This window comes from Macaca fascicularis, chromosome 6, assembly GCF_037993035.2.
Source record: "Macaca fascicularis isolate 582-1 chromosome 6, T2T-MFA8v1.1".
NCBI lineage: Eukaryota > Metazoa > Chordata > Mammalia > Primates > Cercopithecidae > Macaca > Macaca fascicularis.
Window position 1 is genome coordinate 136,320,903 of NC_088380.1, and position 19,699 is coordinate 136,340,601.

At 38.2% G+C, this 19,699-nt stretch overlaps 1 long non-coding RNA gene across 2 annotated transcripts in view; it reads right to left on the reverse strand.

Annotated features, from left to right (window-relative positions):
- Window positions 1-7,392: 7,392 nt before the first annotated feature.
- LOC123574036 (uncharacterized) overlaps window positions 7,393-19,699 on the reverse strand; it is a 124,613-nt gene continuing 112,306 nt past the window's right edge. The window contains exon 3 of one of the 2 annotated variants that reach the window (XR_006698857.3): window positions 7,393-7,661. This is a non-coding gene — a long non-coding RNA (uncharacterized lncRNA). The remainder of the gene's footprint in view (window positions 7,662-19,699) is intronic. The other variant, XR_006698856.3, reaches the window with a different exon arrangement.

Sequence of the window (19,699 nt, forward strand, 5' to 3'; positions counted from 1 at the left end):
ATTGCCAACCATGGCCTAGTTGGGGGTCCCTAGGAAAGCAGAGGGAATACTGCTAAGAGAACAGAGTTTGAAGCCTAACTGCTACTTGCTAACAGACTCTGGCAAGTTATTCTCTCAGAGAAGGAATGATATTACCTGCCCAACAGGGCTGGCCAAAGGACCAAATACAAAACAGGTATGAACAGTATCTGGCTCGAAATAAACAGTTGCTTAGTTAAAGGCTGTTGTTATTATTAATTTGTGCTAGCTAATTGACAACCTGAGTTTACCTTCCATTGCCTGCAGATACCTGGGGACTTGGTTGTAGATACAGATGGGGAATCAAGTCATCACCCTGCCCTTCCTTCTAGAATATCCTTTCCTAAACCCCTCATTCCCACTCCTTTCTCATCTATAAGCAACCCAGCCAAAGGCTGTCTTAAGCAAGAAATAAAAGAGGAACTTTCTCTTCTTCCCATGAGCCTAAAGTCAGATTTTGTTCTTTGATATGGCCATATCATTTTGTTGTATTTGTCTTAAAGATGCTTGAAATAAAGTACAGTAAAAGACAGTTTGGGATGGGCGTGGTGACTCGCACCTGTAATCCCAGCACTTTGGGAGGCCAAGGTGGGTGGATCATGAGGTCAGGAGTTCGAGACCCGCCTGTCCAACATAGTGAAACCCTGTCTCTATTGAAAATAAGAAATTAGCCAGGGTGTGGTGGTGGGCGCCTGTAGTCCCAGCTACTTGGGAGGCTGAGGCAGGAGAATCGCTTGAACCGGGGAGGCAGAGGTTTCAGTGAGCCGAGATTGTGCCTCTGCACTCCAGCCTGGGTGACAGAATGAGACTCCATCTCAAAAAAAAAGACAGTTTTACTGAACAATAAAGTTGTTGTATAGAAAAAAAAATGGTGTTAGCCATATTTGTAGTCCCTGATTTTTTATTCCTCTTCTCCTCCATGGAAGGTTCCAGTCCAATTTAAAATTGAATTACAGGAGAATTTTAAAACTGAATTACATGAAATAAAGTATCAGGGACTTTATCACTCTCACTGTGGACATAGATATTACCTGCTATTACTCTGCCTTCAAAGCTTACCTGCCCAAAGTTTACCTCTAAGGGATTCACAACATGTTCAGGTCTCTGCCACACATGGAAAGCATCTGTGCTGCATCAGGTTACATGTGGCTGCCTAGGATTAAGCATGGGTAAGGCTTTCTAAAGGCAATAAGCAGTAGTAACCATAAAAGTGTAAAGGCTGCTTAACTGAATTCCTGTCTCCCTTGCCCCCAACTCATTACCTTTCTCTTCTGCCTAGTCAATTCTGGTCAAGCACCTAGTATTCTTCTATTCTCCCTATCCCTCTTCTATTCTTATTTATGATACTATCAGTCATTTCTGTTTCATCATAAATGAGTTTATTACTTTCCTACTGCTCCTAAATCACCTTCATTTTTAGCTTTCGATGTAACTGTAAAATCAAAATATATTATTGTCCTGCACTGAATTAATATTATGCATCTACATGTGAGGGCAACTTATAAATAAAGAGAATTTATCTCTGTTTACACTCAAAATAATACCTTAAAAGAAGTTCCAATTTTGCCTTCTACAGTACAGGTTTTTGTGAAAATGGAACAGAAAGAGCATAAAGTCATGGAAAATGCAGAGGCGACGGCCCTAAACAGGCTTATGTTGAAATAGGCTTTCTTGAGAAGTTCTCATCCAGATTCAATGAACTAGTGTTTCTAAAATATTTAAATACAATCCTTCTCACATAACAGGTAGTCAATAAATAATAATTATTATTATCTTCAACACTGACTATTTTAGTAACTTTTTTTTAACCTAAATTGGGGTGAGAACACCTGGCTCCACCAGTTCTTAAGTTATAATAATTTAGTTTCAACAATAATCTTCCCCAGGTTTTTGTACACACCCTCCCCTCAAAGTTATCTTGTGTATTTTTGCTTTGTTTTTCTATATTAGGTGTGTGGGAGGCCTAAAAGCAAATAGTATATTAAATTTTCTTTCAAAAAAATTCCAACTGTGCATACTTTTTAAAAGTGCTCCTCCCAGACTCAACAGGAGAATTAAAGTTGTTTTTTTTTTAACATAATCCATTAATGGCCGTTCCAATTATATTCATGCTGCTGTCACCTAGCGGAGAGTTTAGTGAGGGGAAAACAGAAAAGGGAACGACGGCCTGGATCCATTTCTCCAGAGTGCACTACTGCCATCTGGTGGTCGTATTTACCATGTCTGCCCTCAGCTCATGAAAAAGCATTTTACCAAAGGGACAGAATAAGGTACCTCTGTAATTACAATCAGTGTGATGGCATGACTAAGATTGTGCCTCTGCACTCCAGCCTGGGTGACAGAATGAGACTTCCACTCATTCTGTATTTTGATACCCTCTCATCTTTCAAGAAAAGAAATATGATTGGCCTAGAGTCATACTGACACTTGAAGGCAGAGCTGTAACCCTCAGCATCAACTCTTGACTGTAAGACACATCTCACGCTAAAGCTAAAAGCTAGAGGAATGCCTGGAAACTGTCCCATTTCTAATCTCTTTAAATGGGTTAAAGTTTTAGGAATATTAAACAATTTACTGCTTGTTTCAGAGTTGATATGATCTCCTGAATTTCTACATTTGTAGCGCTCTGTATTGAGGGTGTCTTTAAATATTATTTTTTAGTAATTTTTTTACTAAAATTAAATGTTAATAATATTGAATGATTAAATACTATCTGTATCAATTGTCTAACACAATTCTTAAGTTCTCCCCTCATATAACTGAATAAATATAATTTTATTGTATCTGAGAAATAATTTTTAAAACTGTAATTAGACAGGGCCCTTAAATCTCAACACCTCTGAATTTCTACTTCCAAACCCACAAGAGTCTAAGAGAATACACATTTTAGAGGAAAGACAACTTTTTTGGTTTCTTCCAAATAATCACTTAGTCCAGGCTCTTGCCTAACGTGAGGTGAGAATATTCAGCCAAAGTGAACGACTTCAGAAACCGAACCCAGATTTCTGCCAGAGCAGTTGTTCTGCTTTCATGTTATAGACACAGTGACTCATGGACCTCATCCAGTTTCCCTCGTTTTGCAGACTGTTGCAAAGGGAGTGTATAGGACTTCCTTGTGTGCATTTTGAGCTCTTCCCGCATTCCTGGCTCCATTTTATAAAGTGCCCTTTCCTGCCTCTTCCTTCCTGCCTTAAATATACGGTAGCCCACAGAGCTCTGTCTTTCCTCAATGCCTTATACTTACTATTTAGAACTATATAGACTACATAGAGAATCGTGTGTCTGCGTTTACAATATATGCATATATACATAAATAAAATCCAAATGCAAAAGACTTTTTTCTTTTTTTTGAGACAGAGTCTCGCTCTGTCGCCCAGGCTGGAGTGCAGTGGCGGGATCTCCGCTCACTGCAAGCTCCACCTCCCGGGTTCACGCCATTCTCCTGCCTCAGGAGCCCGCCACCACGCCCAGCTAATTTTTTTGTGTTTTTAGTAGAGATGGGGTTTCATCGTTTTAGCCAGGATGGTCTCGATCTCCTGACCTCGTGATCAGCCCGCCTGGGCCTCCCAAAGTGCTGGATTACAGGCGTGAGCCACCGCGCCCTGTCAAAAGGCTCTCTTTCAAAATAAACAATTGAAATAAATATTGTATCTTTTAAATAAAGAAATTCTTTTTTCAGTATAAAATGTTCTCTGACTAGATTTCTTTAGCGAGAAGGAAAGAGATTCAAGGCTTACACAGTTTTGCTTATCCTGTATTCCATTTTTAAGTTACTGACAAGAAAAAGGTAGTAATTCTTCTTATGCTAATTAAACTGGTGGGTTTTTCTCAGCTATAAGATAAGCGCTAAAATCTCTCACATTAGAATTAGTTTCAAAGTTGGGAAGTATTGTTTAGATAATTACTTGAATGATAAAACAATGGTTAGGCCAGATTCGAAGTATATCAGTAAATATAAATGAAACAGCAGTTAAGTGTTTCTTTCTTAAAAATACATTATTTTAAAGGCTGAAATATTTCTAACCAATACTTAATAGAATAATTTTATTGTTCCTGCTGCAAAAGGAACAATAAAATTTTTCTTTTTTTTTTTAATATAATGATCACAAACCACTTTCATGAATTGCAAACCCAGGAAAAAAGTTTTATTTTGCTTATCATTAACATATAAATGCACAAATTTTAGAGCTGTTTTTCCAATTTATTCAGGAAGATTCTTGACAAAGACACTGTCCTTGATCTAATGCTAGTTAAACTCCCGTGAGTGTCTCTCTGACTAGGCTCTGGATCTTGGGTTATGTCCATGTTTGGCTTATTCCACTTTTGGCAAAAATCTTGCTAAGTCAGTTTAGGGTAAATCTGACTACCCTCTATACGATATCTTATCACCCTGGCCTTCCTTCAGTGAAAATCCTGTTAGGTCAGTGTAGCCAAATATTACCCTACTCTTAGTAATATTCCATCCACCAAAGCCTGACTATTCTCCTTAGTTATAAGTCTCCACTTTTCCTTACCATATTCAGAGTAGAGACTGATCTCTCTCTTCTACTATAAAACCCCATTGCAGAAGCCTCCCTTGAATAAAGTCTTCTTTGCTGCCTTTAACGTATGTCATAAACAATTTTTCCTTTAACATTCCCAGTGGATGCCCATGGACAGCAGTGTCCCATACGACCCCATGCCTGCTGCCCATCCCCCTGAACATTTCCATCCTGGCCTTATTAAGAATTCAACAGAAATAGTTGTATCTTCTACACTGTGTACTTTTTAAAACCCTGCCACTTCTACAAGCTATTTCATCTCAACTGTAATCTTGAGAGATAAGTGTAAAAGCCGTATTTTACAAGAAGAGATTGAGGCTCGGGGACATCAAAAGACTTGTCAGAATCAAATTGCCATGAGGGCTTAGATCTACTAAACCTGTTCTGACTATTCTTTCTGCTAAAGGTTTTATTTTCTCATGGCTGTAGTGGGGGCTTGATATGGTCCAGCTGTTGACGAAAACAAGGGAAGTGCGTCTCCTCTCCTTCGCCCCATAGCTATACATACACTCAGCTCCAGTCTCCAAGTGAGTACAAAAAGACCCTGCTTCAATAAGGGAATACACAGTTATGCTCAGAATCGCAGTAAATCTGAATGTCATACGCTTGTACCATTTTGTAATTTAGGTTCGTGGGGCTTCTTTATAAGGTAAAAAATTAAGTGATAGACTCTATGATTAAGAATACGTATGAGTTAATTACTCTTTCTTAGTAAGTGTTATGGATAGAATACCTTTCCCTTATGACAATGTTCCAGAGTACAGGATCTGATTTCTCTAACTTTGCCTGAGATTGTCCCTAAATTAGATGTCAGTCCCAGGAAGCCCCAACGCCTCTGTGTCAGGAAGGAGTTTGGCTTCAGAGGAGCTGACATCAGACCCACGCTGAAGAACCTCACCTCTGGGAAACCTGCAGGTCTGCGTCGTCTGCATCAGAGGTTTGGTGCGATGAATCCCTCAAACATACATTCACTCTCCAGTGTGCTACCATGTAAGGCACCTAGTCATAGTTTGGCAACAGAATTTGCTCCCAGAATTTTCTCATCTTTGTAGACTATGCCTTTAAAATGCACCTTTCTTAATGTACACTGGCCAGACACTGAGTTTCATCTTGTTCCCCATGATAAAAAGCAGAAGGGAAAAGGTGATCTTTTATTTCCCTATAGCTTGGAGTTTCCTCTCTTACCACCAGAGGGCAGGTGTGCACCAGGATGCCAAACCACAGCTTGCCTATTTTGAGGGCGGTATTTCAGTTATGTCAATATACGGAAATCTTGACAAATGAGTGAAGAACTTCCAAAGGAATACAAGTGATTAATTGTGCTGATTAAGCCCTAGGGTAGGGAGCAGGAGAGCCTGCCGGGATCACTGAGTGTGCATCAGCACAGAAAAGTGACAGTAATTGGGGTCCCATACTGAGAAGGCTTCAGATCAAGGAAGTTCAAGCTGGGCACACCGACCTCATTAACCAAATCTACCGTGTCTTTACTCAAGTTGTGGTTCATGCTTGTTAAAAAATGCAGAATCACAGGGCAGCTGCATCAGAATCGTCATGTTTAACAAGCTCCCTGGGTGATTCTTTCTCTCTTAAGTTTGAAACAGGATCTTGAGAGTGTCAGCAGCTCGCTCGGGAAACTCTTCCAAAGCTAAGGTTCAGGTTGGGGAAACCCACAAGTGTTCTGGGTTTTGTTGTGAACTTTAAAACGCCTCCAGCAGGCGCCCATGAATGTAAGGACTGCTTGGTGGCACTTCCCTGTGGAACAAACAGGCAGATGTGGAGATACAAATCATCTCTTTGTCCTGGCTCTTTCCTCGGCCTTTACATACTCCTCAGGAATGCAAGCTTCATGAGCAATTTAACCCTCAAGATGTATACAAACAGATTTTTATTTAACAGATAAATTATACTTTAAAAGTTGAGCTGGAATTCGTACTCATTTTAAATAGAATCTTAAAAATATGATCATGAGACAACCTCAGCCATCAGGGATAATGCAATAATGACTTCTTGTGCATCAGTAGGAATTTTGTGTGAATCAGGGGCTAGAACTCCAGCCATATATTGTCCCTAAAGATGGTTTCTAGGACACAAAGCCACTCCTTCTGACTAAATTTATGTAACAGGTTGGAATTCTATAGATACCAACTTGAGGGCGAAGAAATAGAACTCTCATCCTGTCTCCAGAAATATAGTATTGGGGCTAAATTCAGTCCAATCAGCCTTTTATCAGAATTACTAATTCAGTCAAAATTCAATTCAAATTTTAATTCAGCATCCAACCCCTCCTCTGGAAGATATGCAAGTCTAGAGAGTAGAAGTCCATTCATTTGTGGCACGGAGAGTGAGATTCTGCCTACTTTCACTATTTTGTGGCACCAGTGCTGGATGGTGCTGGCTCCCAAAGGTGACACAGTCATCACCAGTACAGTGTGTAGGAGATACCAGCCAGCAGTTCACTTATAAAAGTCCACATACATCACAGTAATGTGCATCTCCTTGATCTATGACTTGTTTTTGGCCAGGTAGCCTCTGACGATGATCATCAGCTCACACTCCAAGTTAATTTCCACAGCTTACCATGGAGCCCTAGGAAGATTACAGACTTCTTCAATGCCACTCCCCAGCCGCAGGGAATCTCAGGTAGAACTGGGCCCTCCTTTTGGCAAAATATATCATTTCTGTTTTTTCCCCCAAGACTCATGGTATATGGTATATCTCTGAGGTTTCTGCTCTCAAACTGCGTCCCAAACATGACAAATCTGTTTTCACATCTCTCAGAAATGCCACATTTTTCAAGAGCCATATTTATATTTTCTTCCTTTCCCTTCTTCACCTACCCCACGGAGGAAGTACAAATTCCTCTCTTCCTCTGAAACAGCATTCCCAGGTCAGCTATGTCTTCCTGGAGCTCAAATTTTTAACATCATTCCGAGGAAAGAAGGGAAATCAGTTTGATCTCATACCCCACTTGAGTCGGTCCTGTTTTGTGGTAAGAGCAGCATCGTTGCTCATTTACACTATCAGTCCTTGCTGTCTGTGGAGTTCTTCACATTCGTCAATGCAGTTGAGTTAGAAGTCAGATGGGAATATGGCTACAGGTATCTTCAGGAAAGAGAAAGGAAATAGTATTAATAGTTGGTTATTCTTTCCTATTTTGCCTCGCCATACGTGCTCGTGCCCAGAGAGAGTGAGTCGTGACACAATCTTAATCTCCTTTATTTTGGTACATTCTCAGAGGCTAGCCACAGAATATGATTAATGTTACTATCTTCACCCAGACAATAAGAGAGTTCTGGGATTTCCCAGGAGTGCTGGGACCTCTTGTGGGAAACACTAAGTAAAATGTATTTGACAAGAGGCAAATGGAGAAAAGACTAGCTGGAGCCAAGAGCTGGTGTGGTTTCAGTGTGTGCATACAAAGGGAAGTATAAAGAATATTTTTTGGCAGGTGGTGATAGAATTGTTTTGTATCCTAACTCTGGTTGAAGACACATTAATCTATAAATTTTTAAAAATTCATAGAACTATGCACCAAAAACATCACTTTTACCGGATGTTGTTTATCCGTCTGTCTGTCTATCTATCTATCTATCTATCTATCTATCTATCTATCTATCTATCTATCTTTCTGTGGCAAATGAAAACTTATTCTCAGAAGGTTCCATATTAAATAGCTTCTACAGGTAGGCTTAAATGAGCTGCCATTTACAAAGAAAACAAAAATTGAAGCTACATTAGAATTCTGTTTTTTGTATTTGTTTTCTGAAGTAGCATGGCTCTACCACATACAAATAAATTTGTAGAACAAATATTCCAGTATATTTTCAAAAAATTTATAAAATATTAATAAAAATGATCTCGTGTTTCATTTATAGATTTGTTAATCTTTTCATTATCATACACATATAACATTTTGGGAATCCTTTCAATTTAATTCAATATTTTAAAGTAATTATGGCTTTATCTTTTTTTCTAAAATGATCTAAAGTTACATCCTATGTATTCATTATATGTGTTTGCTAAATCTTTATAGCTTACTTACACTTGACACTCAGAAACTGAATTCTATATCTTCATATCCTCTCCTTTAGAGAGCACAAAATGTTAAAAGTAGAGACATTCTTACTGAATTCCTAGAATAAACAGTTCTGGAATTGTGTCTTAATATAGTTGTAGTAAAGATAACAGAAATAGTAAATATGGTCTCTGACTTGAGTTTTCAGCTTTTTTGTTGGATTAGAAGACAATGGAAATTTTGAGAGTTTTTCGTAACTATATAAAGGGAGGAAAATTTTTAAAAAGACCTAAAAATTAAAAAGCGTGGCAAAAACCCAGGACCAAGCAATATAACACACTTGATAACACAAAGGAATCTTGTACCGGGGTAACAATAAATAACATACAAGCATATTTTTTTAAATTAAGAAGACATAATCAAGAACAAAAGTCAAAATTCAAATACCTATGTAACACCATCTATGTTTTGTTTCTTCAATAAATAAAATCCAAGATCACAAATATTTTCAAAATACTAGCTTTTATTTCCCTAGTGACCTACTATCTAGTAGTTATCCCCACTATTCCTGGCTAATTATCTATTAGCTACTTAACAACCTAACTATTACTACTATAAGAACTTACTGCTACTACTGCTGCTATTTTACAAAAAATCGCCATTACTTTTGCACCCACCTAATACAACTACACTACTCCTGCCACCTAGATAACTGCTCTCTCCTTGGCTAGCTACTAGGGAGAATAAAAAGGGTTTTCACCCCACAGTGCTCAAGTACGTATGTCTAATGAAAATAGATAACACCCATGACAGCTAAAAGGCATATCATAGTATGTCATAAATGCACTGCAGTTGCCACTGATTACATGTACTACAGCAGGCCGAAGGTGAATGAAATAAGCCTTTGCTGATTGTAGGATTAGGAAACTTTCAGAGGATGTGTGTTTTAAGGGACCCAGCGCAGTGGCTCACTCCTGTAATCCCAGCACTTTGGGAGGCCGAGGCTGGTGGATCACCTGAGATCAGGAGTTTGAGACTAGCCTGACCAACATGGTGAAATCCCGTCTCTACTAAAAATACAAAATTAACTGCGTGTGGTGGCAAGCACCTATAATCCCAGCTACTAGGGAGGCTGAGATAGGAGAATCACTTGAACCCAGGAGGTGGAGGTTGCAGTGAGCCGAGATTGCACCATTGCACTCCAGCCTGGGCAACAAGAGCGTAGTATAATCAAAGGCACAGAACACAGAGGACAGAGGTAGGTAAACCACAGGTTCAGGAAATGATATGTAAGAAGGACATGACTTTGTTTCTTATTTCACGCAGAAAATAAAAGCAAACGAGAATAATTCATATGCTTTCACTACACCCATATATTCGCTTACCTCTTTTAAACTGATGAATGCTCTCTTTTTAAACCTGAAGTTCACTGGATCCTGTTCCATCTGTTCACTAAATCCCTTTCTCTCCCCTCAAGGACTTGCCTTCTGCAATTGACCCTGATCCTTCTCTTTCTTGCACTGACAAAGCATTTTCTCTACCAGGTCATTCGTATCAACAGATAAACATGTTAAAATACATTCCATCTTTAAAAACCAGCCAACAAAAACAAAAACAAACACCAATTTCATTGTCCCTGTATTCCTCTCCAGCTATTGCCTCATTTCTCTATTCTTTTTACAGCAAACTTAAAAGAATTGTCAAAATCACTCTCGGCCTTCTCTCCTCTCCTCTCCTCTCCTCTCCTCTCCTCTCCTCTCCTCTCCTTTTTTCTTGAACCTACTCCATTCATGCTTCTGTCTCCATCACTCTTCTAAAATTGCCCTTGTCAAGATTACTGATGATTTCCACATTGCCAAACTCAATGGTCATTGTCAGTTCTCAATTACTGTTTGTCAAGAGCATTTGCTGGGGTGGTCCTTTTAAAAACATATCCTTTACTTGACCTCACTCCTGTCACTGACTGGCTGTTCCTTATCCTTCTTTGATGGATCCTCATCAATTTATTATCCTCTAAATGTAGAGTGCCCCAGAGCTCTGTCCTCAGCTTCTCATTTACTCTTATTTCTGTAGTAATCTTATACAACATTATGATCTTAAATTCCATCACTGATAATTCCAAAGGCATATCCCAATTCCTGACCTATCATCTAAACTCCAGACCTGTACATCCAACTAGCATTTTTCACAGAGCTCTTCTCTAATCAGTCTGTGTGAAATAGTCTACCTCACTCCATCCTACTCCAGATATACTTCTCCACTTACCATAATGGATTTTCTCCACAGAACCTATCACTGCCAAACATATTATTCATTTGTTTGTTTTCTATCATGCTACCCATAACTTCTTCATTCCCCCTTCACATACCACCACCGTTAGAATGAATGAACCATAGGAGCAAGGAATTCTTTGGTTTTATTGACTATGGTAGCCCCAGAATTCAAGTAAATCAACAAACATTTAGCTAGACTAAGCAAAAAGAGAGAAAGGCCAAATAAAAAATGCATATGAAAAAGGAAACATTACAATTGATACCACAGATATGTAAAAATCATTGGAGATTATTATGAACAACTATATGACAATAAATTAGGAAAACTAGAAGAAATGGAGAAGTTCCTGGATACATACAGCTGTAAGATTAAACCACGAAGGAGGAGAGTGGGGTTGGTTACTGGGCACAAAAAAATAGGAAGAATGAATAAAAGCTAGTATTTGATAGCACAACAGGGTGACTATAGTCAATAACAATTTAATTGTACATTTTTAAAAAACTAAAATAGTGTAATTGGATTGTAACACAGAGGATAAATGCTTGAGGGGATGAATACCCCATTTTACATGATGTGATTATTACACAATCCGTGCTTGTGTGAAAATATTTTATGTATCCCATGAATATATGCACCTACTATGTGACTACACAATTTTTTCAAACAAAAATTTTAAAGGGTTAAACCATGAAGAAACAGAAAACCTGAACAGACTGAAAACTAGTAACAAGATGAAAGCCAAAAAAAAAAAAGCCCAGGATCTGATGGATTTAATGCTGAATTATACCAAACATTCAAAAAAGAACTAATACCAATTCTACTCAAACTAGTTTTAAAAATTGAAGAGAAGGGAACACTTCCAAATTATTATGTGGGGGCCAGCATTACCCTGATACCAAAATGAGATGAGGACACAATAAAACAAAAATAGAAAACTCCAGGCCTGATAAACATAAATGCAAAAGCCCTCAGTAAAATACTAGCAAGCCAAATACAACAGCATATTAAAAAGAACATTCTCCATTATCGGGTCGGATTCATCTCAGGAATATAAGAGGATGGTTCCACATATGCAAATCAAACAATGTGATACCTCATATCAACAAAATAAAAGGACAAAAACCATAGAATAATTTCAATAGATGTTGAAATAGCATTTGATAAAATTCAACATCTCCTCATGATAAAAACTCTCAACATTGGGTATGAAAGGGATATGTGTCAGCACAATAAGGACCCATATACGACAAGTCCACAGCTAATATCATACTGAATGGGGAAATACTGAAGTTCTTTCCAATAAGATCTGTGATTCTCAAAATCACAGGCAACAAAAGCAAAAGTAAACAAATGGGATTACATCAAGCTAAAGAGCTTCTGCATCGTAAAGGAAGCAATCAACAAAGTGAAGACACAAAGAGAAGAAACAAGTCAGAGATGCCACTTTTATCACTTCTTTTTAACATAATACTGGTCATCCTAGCTAGAGTAATCAGGCAAGAGAAAGAAGTAAAGGGCATCCAAATATAAATACAAGAAGTCAAATTAACCCCATTTAAAATAGCTTGAAAAAAAACCCTAAACCTAAAATAGCTAAGAATAAATTATGCCAAATAACTCAAAGATTTCTATAAGGAAAACTATAAAACACTAATGAAAGAATTTGAAGAACACACAAGAAAATGGAAAGATACTCTATGTTCATGATTGGAAAAACTAATATTATTAAAATGTCTATAGTACCCAAAGTGATCTGCAGATTGAATGCAATCTGCATCAAAATACCAAAGGCATTATTCACAGAAATAGAAAAAGTAATCCTTAAATGCGTATAGAACCATAAAAGACTCCAAAAATCCAAAGCATTCCTGAGCAAAATCCAGAAGGCATCACACTACTTTATTTCAAATTACAGTAGAAAGCTATAATAATCAAAGCAGCATGGCACTTGCATAAAAACAGACATATAGACCAATTGAATGGAATAGAAAACCCAGGAATAAATCTACACACTTACAGCCAACTCATTTTTTACAAAGATGACAGGAACACACACTGGGGAAAGGACAGTCTCTAATAAATGATGTTGGAGAAACTGGATACCTACATGCAGAAGAATGAAACTAGATTACTATATTTCACCATATACAAAAATCCATTCAAAATTGATTAAAAACTTAAATATAAGACCTGAAAATTTAAAACTACTTAAAGAAAACATTGGAGAAATGCTACAGGACATCAGTTTGAGCAAAGATTTTTTTGGTAATACTTCAAAATCACAGGTGACAAAAACAAAAATAGTCAAATGGGATTACATCAAACTAAAGAAGTTCAGCCTGGCAAAAGAAGCAATTAACAAAGAGCAGAGATAACTGGAGCATGGGAAAAAATATTTGTAAACTCTCCATCTGCCAAGAGATTAATAAGCAGAATATATAAGGAACTCAAAAAATTCAATAGCAAAAAAGCAAATACCATCATTTAAAAATGGTCAAAAGAGCTCAATAGCTATTTCTCAAAAAGACATACGAACGGTCAACAGATATATGAAAAAAGGCTCAACGTCACTACTGATTAGGAAAATGCAAATCAAAACCACAATGAGCTATCATCTTACCCCAATTAGAATGGCTATTTTGAAAAAGATAAAAAATAATGAATGCTGATGAGGAGGCAGAAAAAGGTACCTTGTTGGAGAGAAGGTACCTTTTTGGTGGGAAGGTAAAGTAGTAGAGTCTGTATGGAAAACAATATGGAGTGTCCTCAGAAAAACTACAAATACAACTACCTTATAATCTTGCAATTCCACTGTTTGGTTTATATCCAAAAGAAAGGAAATCAGCATATCAAAGAGATATCTGCATTCTCATGTTTATTTCATTACTATTCACAATAGCCAAGATATAGAATCAGCTTAAGCATCCATCAATGGATGCATGGATAAAAATGTGGTACACATACACAATAGAATATTATTGAGCCACATACAATCATAAAATTCTACTATTTGAAGCAACATGGATGGAACTGGAGGCCGTTATTTTAAGTGAAATACATCAGGCACACAATAACAAATATTACATGTTCTTACTCATATGTGGAAGCTAAAAAGTGGATCTCACAGAAGTAGAGAGTATAAATTCTAGTTACCAGAGGCTGGGAAGGGAAGTGGGGAGAAAACAATAAAAAGTTATTGGTTAAGTGATACAAAACACAGTTAGATAGAAAAAGTAAGTTCTTGTATTTGATAGCACAGTAGGGAAATTATTGTTAACATTAATTTTTTGTATATTTCAAAATAGCTAGAAGAGATTTGTAACATTCCCAACATGAAGAAAAGATAGATGTTTGAAGGGACAAATATACAAATTACTCTAATGTGAACATTATATATTGTATACGACTATCAAACCATCCCATATACCTCCAAAATATGTAAACTGTTATATGCCAATAAAAATTTTAAAAAATATAAGGCTCACATACTACAAGAGATTGCAAATGATGGTCACAGATGTGTTTTAATTGTCTTAAAATACAAAATGGTAATTGAAATTTTGACAAAGTTATCAACACATAAACTTTGGAATTTTATATAAATATTTGGTTTTATGATTTCTACTAAAAAATTAGAAATTGCTTATTTTAGTTAACATGTAGTACATGCTAGGCACTGTTGTAATTGCTTATGATAGTTTTATATGTCAACTCACCTTGAGCACCGGATATCCAGATATCTAGTTAAACATTATTTTTGAGTGTGTCTGTGAGGTTGTTTCCAGAAGAGATTAGCATTTGAATCTGTAGACTGAGTAAAGCATATTGGCCACTGCAATATGGGAGGGCATCATCCAACCCATTCAGAGACTGAACAGAAAAGACACACACACACACAAAAAAAAAGGTGGAAGAAGGGAGGTATCAGATTCTGTCTGTCTTATTGTTTGAACTGGGTCATCGATCTTCTCCTGCCCTTAGAGGTTCCTTTCTCAGGCCTTCAGATGAACACTAGAATCTACACCATCAACTATCCCCAGATCTCAGGCCCTCAAAATCAACCAGTGACCTTCCTGGGTCTCCAGCTGGCAGATCATAAGACTTCTCAGCCTTGATCATTGTGGGAGCCAATACCTTACAATAAATCTATTTATATATGCATCCTATTGGTTGTGTTTCTTTGGAGAAACCTTACTAATACACTGGAATTATTACATAATTATTACTGCATTTACTTATTAAACATCTACATGATGAATTATAGAACTGTAGCACAGAAGGGTTAAGGGCTTTTCTAAAGTCTTCTATCTAGCAACTTTGGCGGTTATTCAGACTCAAATAATGTAATTTCATGGTTCAGGCCTTTATCACTATCTTCTCTGAACCAGCATTCCTAAGAGGCTACAACACCTAGAGCTCAGTGCCAGCCTCCCTATTTAGCTGGAGCAAACACTCTGCAGTGTGCCAAAGATGCTTCTCTCTTTTACCTCACCTGCTTTAACCCTATTGCCATTCACCAGAATCTGTAATCCTTGTCAGACTGAAATGTCACACTTGAATCAATAACCATTTGAATGTCCATTTACATATAATCACTCAATTGGTCCTAAATTTGTTAAAAGGTGAGGAAAATATAACCCTTGTTTATTCGTGAGTACAGTCATACTAAATATAGCTTATATAGAATAGAAGTTATTCATCAAAAGGGTAGTACAGACCATATGAGACATTGCAGTAAATTTCAGAATTCAACAGAAAGAAAAAAATGTATAAATACCCACCAGCCATGGGGACAGGGGATTTCTTTGTTCACTGCTGCATCCCAGTGTCTCCACAGTGTGTTACTGGAGCTGCATACATATTTTTGAATGAATGTATGAATGACTAAGTCTTAACTCCTCCCTGATTCAGTTTAATTTCTGATTTCTCTTTAGCATTTTTCTACTATCATTTTATATACTTAGTGGGAAGGCACATAGGAAGCATTATATCCAACCAAAAAATCAGATAAACTCTAATGGAAGTTCAAGAGAAAAAGGGATCATATGCAGTTGAGGGGAACTAGAGGTTTCATGGAAGAAGCAGGTCCAAAAAAACTGGTAAAATGTCCGTAGGCAGAGATAAATGGAAGGAGTTTCCGGGCCCCTAAGAGTGAGTCAGACCAAACTATTTGTACTATATGCCATGGAGTTTGGCAGCTGCTGAAGGTTTTGAGCAGGTGGATGTTGATTTTCTTTTGACATTTACTTGGCTTAAGAAAATAACCAAGAATGAATCTATGCTATAAAAAATTAATAACTAAAGCAAAAGTGAAATTCTGGCTTGGATTTGTTTACAGGAGGATCTTGGGCAGTATTCGGGGCTTTCAACCTCATGCAACCCGACAGTTTTGTCAGATTTGTCTCTTTCTCCAAAAAGTTATTCAGAAAGGATACTGGGTTAAGATAAAACTCAGGATCCTAGAATTCAGTATCAATTAGTTACCAAAGGTGTGACCTTGGGCAAGTCACTTACTCAACTGGAACATCTTCATATGTTAAAATATTAATAATTTCAAATTTTCCTTATAACTTGGAATTATTTAATGAGTGAACATACTGCAGGAATTCTTTGGAAGTTGTAAAGTACTCTATTCTGCCCTTCTCTGTCGTCCCCAGCCTGCTTCAGCAGCATAATAACATGTGGAAAACATATAAAAATGTAGTGGTGGAAAGTTGTATTTTATTACTCTGCATTTTTGGTTGTTAATATGTGCAATGATTATTGGTGAGAAAAAATGCTCCTGGCCACCTGGGATCCAAAGTGACATTGTGCTTTTGTATTCCTCTGCTTTTGGAAGAGTGTATCCTTTTCAATTTGTTGAGAAAGTCATTAACTAAGATAAAAAATTCAAAGCCATGAAATCCTTTTTTTCCTAGAGAAACAAAAATGAATAACAAATATAGTAGCCCAACAGTTGGTCTACACAGTGAGATACTACTTACGAAAGTGAGAAATTTGAAGATGATCTAGAAATTTTACAGGCTAGAATTTTAAGTTACTAAAGAACAATTGTGGGAAATTGAGTTAATTTGTAGCATCTTAAACTTCTGTTCTTTGATTTTTAAGAGACTCTGAGAATTTCCACACCCTCAATAGAGAAACATTGAGATTAACTGAGAGTATAATTTAGTTCTGACCCCAAGAAAAACCCATAAGTAAGCTGATTTTGTTTGTTTTATGATTACTTCCTTCACTCCCAAACCCACTGTGAAACTTCTTCCATTGTCATTCCTTTTTAGACACTTATTTTCTTTCTTCCCCACACCCTCCCAAAATTAATATATTCATTGCATATTTTGCAGTCATCTACACTCCAGATAACCCCTTCCACGATGCCAGATATTCCATTTCCATCTCAAATATACTCTAGATATCAATATCTACCTGTACTGGTTCTAATCCCTCTGGAACGTCCCTTCTACTCTTGTAATGATAATCGATTTAAGTGTCCCTCATTCTAATAAATACATTTGTGTTTTAATTGGGCCCTCTGAAAACATAAATTTAATATGGTGGCATTTCAAGTAATGAGAATTTTAACTGTAGAAGTCAAATAAAAGAGATTTGGGGCTGATTGCAGTGGCTCATGCCTGTAATCCCAGCACTTTGGGAGGCCAAGGAGGGTAGATCACTTGAGGTCAGGAGTTTGAGACAAGCCTGGCCAACATGGTGAAACATCATCTCTACTAAAAATACAAAAACATTAGCTGGGCATGGCGGCACACGCCAGTAATCCCAACTATTTGGGAGGCTGAGGCAGGAGCATTGCTTGAACCTGGGGGGCGGAGTTTGCATTGAGCAGAGATTGTGCCACTCATTCCACATTCCAGCCTGTGTGACAGAGCCAGACTCTGTCTCAAAAAAAAAAAAAAAAAAAAAAAAAAAAATTGCCATAAGCTTTGCAAAAGTGTTTCTTATAACCACAATTATTAAGGCTAAACTAGATGATATCTGATAAAACAATTTCAATATTGTTTCCTTAGAATCAGTATTAAAGTTCTCTAAACAATTTAAGGAAGAGCCAAAAGTTTACACACTTCCAGAGTCCAATCTGTAACAGGATAATGTGAAACGGTAGAGCATTATACAATAAGAAATATTGTAAACTGGGGTAAACTAGAGCGTGCATGCATAGCAAAAAGGAATAATGCATCAAAAATATTACACCAGAGGAGGCAGAGCAAGATGGAAAACTAGAAGCTTCCACTGATCTTCCCCCACAGAAACACCAAATCTAACAACTAGCTACACACAAAAAAAGCACCTTCGTAAGAACCCAAAATCAGGTGAGTGAATACAGAACTTGATTTTAACTTCATATCATTGAAAGAGGCACTTATGAGTATAAAATGACAGTCATGAATTGCCAGTATCACCCCTTCCTGATCCTCCAGCAGTGGCCACATGGCACAGAGAATCCATGGCCTTGGGGTAGGGAAAGCAGTGATTATGGGACTTTGTATTGAAATTTAGTGCTGTCCTGTCACAGCAGAAAGCAACACGAGGCAGAACTTAGCTGATACCAACAGAGAGGGGATTTAGACCAACCCTAGCCAGAAGGAAATCATCCATTCCAGCAGATGGAACTTGAGTTTCAGCAAGCCTTGTCGCCACAGGGTAAAGTGCTCTGGGGTTTGAAATAGACTTGAAAGGCAATTTAGTCCACAAAGACTGCAACTCCTAGACAAGTTCTAGTGCCATGCTGGGCTCAGAGCTAGTGGACTTAGGGGCCATGTGACCTAGTAAGACACCAGCCGGGGCAGCCAGAGGAGTACTTGTACCACCCATCCCCTAAACCCAGGAAGCACAGCTCACAGCTCTGAAAGAGACTCCTTCCTTCCATTTGAGGAGAGAAGAGGGAACAGTTAAGAGGACTTTGTCTTGCAATGTGGATAGAAACTTAGCCACAGTAGAACAGGGCACTGGGCAGAGTCCTGAGGCACCCGTTCTAGTCCCCAGCACCCAGAAGACATTTCTAGACCTACCTTGGTCCAGAAGAGAACCTGTTGATTTAAAAAGAATGACCCAGTCCTGGCAGGATTCATCATCTACTGACTAAAGAGCCCTTGGTCTCTGAATAATCAGCAGTGGTTACTAGGTAGTACATGCTATGGGCCTTGGGTGAGATTCTGAGACATGCTAGTTCAGGTGTGACCCAGCACATTCTCAGCTGTGGTAGGTATAGGGAGAGACACATTCTGTTTGAGAAAAGCAGAGAGAAGAGCAAGGGGACTTTGTATTGCAGTTTAGGTACCAGCTTGGCCACAGTAGGGTAGAGTATCTAGTGCGCTCTTGGGATCTCTGATTCCAGGCCTTAGCTCTTGGATGGCATTTCCAGACTTGCCCTGGGCCAGATGGGCGCCCACTGCCCTGAAGTATGGGTCCAGGCCAGGCAGCATTCACCACAAGCTGACTAAGGAGCCCTTGGGTGTTGAGTAGACATTGGAGGTCGCTTGGCTGTACTCCTTTCAGGCCTTTGGTGGTGGTGGCCACAGGAAGAGATGCCTCTGCTTGTGAAAAGGGGAGAGAAGAGTAGGAAGGGCATTATCTTGTGGGTTTGGTGCTATCTCAGCTGCAGTAGAATACAGCATCAGGAAGATTCCTCAAGTTTCCAACTCCAGGTCCTGGCTCCTGGATAGCATCTCTGGACCTACCTTGGGCAACTAAGAACTCACTGCTCTCAAAGGAAGGACACAAGCCTGGTTGTTATCACCACCTGCTGACTGTAGAGCCCTAGGGACTTGAGTGAACATAGGTGGTAGCCAGGTAGTAGTTACAACAGGCCTTGGGCAAGGCCCAGTGCTATGCT